A 6000-nucleotide genomic window follows, 5' to 3' on the forward strand; every position below is an offset into this window, starting at 1 on the left:
GACATGATATGTGGCTCTTTCTAGTCAAAGATTTTAAGATGTTGTTCCTTATTTACACTCTTGCCCCTTTCTTTAGCTGGATTGATAGTGACAAGGCCCTAGGGTGCGGCAGATCCACAGATGGCATAAGGCTGAGTTCTTGAATCACTGCATAGAGGAACGACACCAGGAATGCTCATCTTGGCCGACATTTGAATGGGAAATAAACTTGCGTTGCGTGAAGACGCTGAACTTTCGGAGTTTGTTTTAGCAGGTAGTGTTTCTCCAGCTAGAATGGTACACATCATTTTCTTTTTAGTAATCATTGATTTTGTGAAAACTTTTTGTTGCCCAGGCTGGAGTGCAGTGGCACAATCATAGCTCACTGGAGTCTCAAACTCCTGGGCTCAAGCGATTCTCCTGCCTCAGCCTCTCAAGTGGCCGGGACTATAGGTGCACACCACCATGCCCAGCTAATTTTTAAATTTATTTTGCATTTCTTTGTAGATAAAGGGTCTCACTGTGTTGCCTAGGCTGGTCTCGAACTCCTGGCTTCAAGCAATCCTGCCTTTGCCTCTCAAAGTCTTGGGATTATAGGCGTGAGCCACCTGTGTGGCCAAAACTTTTTTTTTCACAAAGATCCAACCATAAAATTTGTATTCTTGGCTGCTTTCTGTAAATGTGTATATGAAGGGCTTGGAAGCCTAATTTTCTCATCTGCAAAACAGAAATAAAGATGATGCAGAATAGAATGATAAAATGAAATATACTGAAGTACTTTTAAGCTATGGAGGGCAAAAATATGTAAAATCGTATGAAGATTGTGCTAGTGTTTCATAAAGCTACGACATCGCACGTGCTGCTCCGTCATACTGGAATATCCTCATCTCACTTCTCTCTGCAGGGTTCTCAGAGCTTGATTCTTCCATTTAAAATGCTCGAATTGTCTTCTCTCTAAAGACTTTCAACATCTCATGTCCTCCCTTTTACTGCTTTTCTGCTTCTTTGCCCCACCAGGAAGTTGTTTCCTGCTCCTAAGCACTGTGCACATCATTATTAAATTAATTCAACAAATATTTATTAACCACCTACTACGTGTCAGACAGTCCCAACTAGGAATGGATGGACTAGCAATGGATGACAGAAACAAAGTCCTTGCCCTTATGGAGTTTATAATTCAGTAGGAGAAGATAGACAGTAAACCAGTAAATACATTTAAAACTTATTTGAGACAGTGGCAAGTGTGCTATGAAACAGATACTGGAATGATGTGAGGGAGAATCAGGAGGAGGAAAGAGGTGCTTTCCACTGTGTGTTCAGAGACAGCCTCTCTGAGAAGGTGCTGCTTGTATTGAGGCCTGGACCACAAAAGAGCACAGAAGTGAGTGGTCTAGGCTGGGGTCAGAGGAGTAGCCAGAAACCAGGTCACGAAGGGGCTTATAAGCCATGGTGAGAGTTGGGTTTTATTCTAGTTCCGATGGGAAGTCATGGGAGAGTTTTAAGGAGGGAGAAGGGTGAACTGATGTGTGTTTTGGGATGATCACTCTGGCTAATGAAAGGAAAATGGATTTTAGTGGCCAAGAGCGGAAAAAGGCTAAGAGGTTAGCACGAGGGTCTCAGAAAAAAGATGATGGTGCCTTGGATCAGAGTGACACAGAGGAGGCGAAGAACAGTGACAATGATATCATCAGCCACACAAGTAGATCTTGATTCAAATTCCATCAAGCTATGTGACTTTGGAGAAATGACTTCATGTCTAAGGCTATGTCCCTATCCTTAATATGTGTCTTAACAGATGGTCAGGTTAAGAGAAGATAAAGTATTTATTACTTTTATATATACTGTATTTGTTCAGAAATCTTCTCTCTCATAGTGTTGTTGGTTTCTTCAAAGCAGGGATGATGGCTTAGTTCCCACTGTACCTCAGGAGCCCAGTTCATAGCTGCCGCTACAGCAGAATGTTTTACTAATGTATACTTTTAGCTATGGGAATTTCTGTCTGTGGATTTCAATGTCAAATCTAAGTTTTAGATATTGTCATTTGGAGCCAAGTTAAAAAACATTTTTAATTGTACTCTTTTAAAAAGGAATTTGAAAAGCTATAAAACTCTTAGAAACAAAATACAGGTGTAACATGTAAAAAACTCTTAGTAGAAAACACAGGTATAAATCTTTGTGATCTTGGTTAAGATACGATGCTTACAGCACAGCAACCAAGGAAAAACAGATAAATGGCATTTCATCACAATGAACTCTTGTGCATCAAAAGACAAAATCGAGAAATTTAAAAGTCAGTCTACCAAATGGGAGGAAATATTTGCAATCACATATCTGATAAGGGCCTAGTATTCAGAATACATAAAGAACTCTTACAACTGAACAATAAAAAGACAACAAGTTTAAAAATGGGCAAAGGACTTGAATATACATTTCTCTATAATGCACATGAAAAAATGGTCGACATCATTAGCAATCCAAGGAATGCAAATCAAACTACAATGAGATAGCCCTACATACCCATTAGCATGACTATTAAAAAAAGGACAATCCCTAAATACCAACAAGTCTTTGTGAGCATGTGGAGAAACCAGAACTCTCATACATTCCTGTTGGAGATGCAAAATGGTGCAGCAGCTGTAAAAAATAGTTTGGCAGTTCCTCAAAAAGTTAAACATCGAGCTGCCATGCTACTCTACTTCTAGTTAAACACAGAGTTGCCAGCAAGTCTCCTTCCAGGTATACACCCAATGAACTGAAACATATATTCACAAAGGGACTTGTATACAAATATTCACAAAGGGACTGGTATATAAATGTACCTAGAAGCATTATTTATAATAGCCAGAAAGTGAAGATAACCAAAATTCCCATCAACTGATGAGCAGAAAAACAAAATGTGGCATATCCATACACTGAATCATAATTCAGCCATGAAAAGGAATGAAGTACAGACACATACTACAACGTGGATGGACCTTGAAAACGCTATGCTACACAAAAGGCCACATACTGTATAATTTCATTCATATAAATTGTCTACAGTAGGCAAATCCATAGACAAAGAAAGTAGATTAGTGACTTGCCGGGATATGGGGTGTCTGGGTATGGGGCAGGATGAGGAGTGACTGCTAAATGGGTATGAGGTTTCCTTTGCAGTGTGATAAAAATGTTCTGCAATTAAATAGTGGCTCTGGTTGCGTAACACTGTGAATGAACTGAAACTACAGAAATGTCTACTCTCAAAAGGTGAATTTTATAGTATGTAAATTATCTCACAATCAAAAAATGGTTTAGATGACCAACTCCACTATTTTACCCTGCATGCCTTAAGTTTCAAGGCACCTTTAGCACAGGAGCTATTTAAATCTACATCTTAGGTCTGTTCATTCCAGCCAGGGTGGGCCCTATGGTAGAAACAGCCTTCAGCTCCTACACCAGTAAACTCTGTTTTCCCTGGAAGAATTCCCCAGCTAAGTTCTGACACATGCCACATCATGGATGCAGCTTGAGGACAGTATGTTACGTCAAACAGGCCAGTCACGAAAAGACAAATGCTGTATGATTTCACTCATTTGAGGTACCTAGGGTAGTCAAATTTATAAAGACAGAAAGTAGAACGGTGGTTGCCAGGGGTTGGGGGAAGGGAGAATGCTGAGTTATCGTTTAATGACTATGCAGGTTCTGTTGGGTAAGATGAAAAGAATTCTGGAGATTGACTGTACAACAGTGCAAATGTCCTTAACGCTACTGAACTGTACACTTAAGATGGTAAAGTTCATGTTATGGGTATTTTACCACAATTAAAAAATGTTTAAATGACTTTTGCCATCACATGTGCACAAACACGTACACATACATGTACTCATACATACACACCCTTCCCCCCCCTTGATTGCATCCATCATCAGTGTGAGGTTCCAGATGGCTCCAAGTAAAACAAAAATGAACACAACCCAAACTCAGGCCCCTGTGAAAGATTAGACTTACACTGCTTTAGCTGGCAAAAGCGCCAGGGTTAAAAGACCTGAGCTTCTCTACACAGGTTATTTTGGTTTAAAACTCTGCACCTAAACCGTCAGCCAGAAGCATCTCTTTCCTTCCATATAATGGATTGTGTCTTGGCCTGTCTTTACCTTAATCAAAGTTCGACTCAATAGTAACAAATGGCTTGAGTGTTCTTCCGAGGCTCTACTTGACAGGCTATAATTAGAAATACTTTACTTGACCTTTATAAGTCATGATCCCCAACAAAATTGTACCGAATCACATTTGAAAAATGCTCTTGCATCTTTGGTGAATATGGGCAAGATTACAGGATACTTTTATTTTAGAATAATTACATAGTGACCTTCAGAGTTATTTGCAAAGGTCATATTCTCTTCACATACCCTTGATTTCCTTTCAGTTTTTCCTTTTGTCCCACCAGACATAAATTTAGCAAAGGAAGAAGAAAGAGAGAGAGTGTGTTTTTCTGCGGATGAAAACTGAAGAAGATAGTTCAAAGTCCCCATAGGCGCTCAGAGGGCTGTGGGCTATGATAGGCTATTTTCTACCATTTAGCTCCTGCATTATCACTACTCCTTTTTCTTCATTATTCTCCACTTATCACACGCAGCATCACTGCAAAGCCCAAATAGAGAGTTGTAATTACCCGGCTGCCACCTGATAGTCCCCCTTCTATCATCTTTATCTCACTAGGCCTTGCTGTTTCATCATCGGATAAAACTTGCCCATGGCAATGCCTGTGATAGTGCATCTCAGAGATACATTTAAAGTTTACTCATTTATCGCAGAAAAATGCTGAACCCAGGCAATTATTAGATAAACTCGCCAGTTTAGTTTTTCACTAAGGTTAGTTTAACTCCCCTTTGTATCAGCCATTTTTTCCTTTTCTTCTTGGAAACACCGAGGTCACAACTGGCTACTGAGATGAAATTTTAATGACATTGTCTGGCATCAACAATACTGAGGGTGCCTATGGTCATACGTGTGTGCGTGTGTGTGTGTGTGTGTCTCTGTGTGTGTGGCACGTGTGCGTGTGTTGCTGGCCATTCAATTCAAGCAGTCCTCTTGTCAGGCACACCTAAAAAAGCAGCACACTCCTTTGAAGGGGCTCTTTGGCTCAAAAATGTCACTAGGTAGCAAGACCTTATGAAGTATCACATTTTGTAAAGGGTGATGTCACATTTGGCCTGCTGATGATTGTAAAAATCAGAACACGGAATGGTTAATATCTAAAAGCATAAAAATATATATTGGGCACCTCTTTGACAGATTTCTTGAGCTGTTTATTTATTCAATATGCGGGAATATAACCCAAGGGTAAGTCTCAAGAATAAGTGCTGTATATATGCATGTGTGTGTGTGTGCGCGCGCAGGTGCTCGACACATGTACTTTCAATCTCTAGTGCAATTAGAAGAATGTTCATATGTGATAATGTATTTAACGGATGGCCACTGCCCTCATCAAAGTCTGTTATAAATTCAGTAGGCTACTTTTCACTCTGGCAAAAAGGCCTATTAAGAAGCTAAGAAATTCTAGTGCTAATTATTATTATTATTTTGAGATGGAGTCTCGCTCTGTTATCCAGGCTGGAGTGCAGTGGTACGGTCTTGGCTCACTGCAACCTCCGCATCCCGGGTTCAAGCAATTCTCTTGCCTCAGCCTCCCTAGTTGCTGGGATTACAGGCATGCACCACCATACCCAGCTAATTTTTGTATTTTTAGTAGAGACGGAGTTTCACCATGTTGGCCAGGCTGGTCTCGAACTCCTGACCTCAGATGATCTGCCTGCCTCGGCCTCCCAAAGTGTTGGGATTACACGTGTGAGCCACTGTGCCCTGCCTCTAGTGCTCATTTTTTAAAACACTTTTATTTATGCTGAGAGTGTTAACAGTGCAACTGTGAAACTAATTCATATTAAAAGATCTTATTTGGAAGTGAAGAATAAAATGAGCGAAAATTATTCACATTTATTTCAACAATGGCAACTGCATTTAAGTGGACTTAAAAAAACTCAA

Source organism: Piliocolobus tephrosceles, chromosome X (assembly GCF_002776525.5).
Source record: "Piliocolobus tephrosceles isolate RC106 chromosome X, ASM277652v3, whole genome shotgun sequence".
Classification (NCBI taxonomy): Eukaryota; Metazoa; Chordata; class Mammalia; order Primates; family Cercopithecidae; genus Piliocolobus; species Piliocolobus tephrosceles.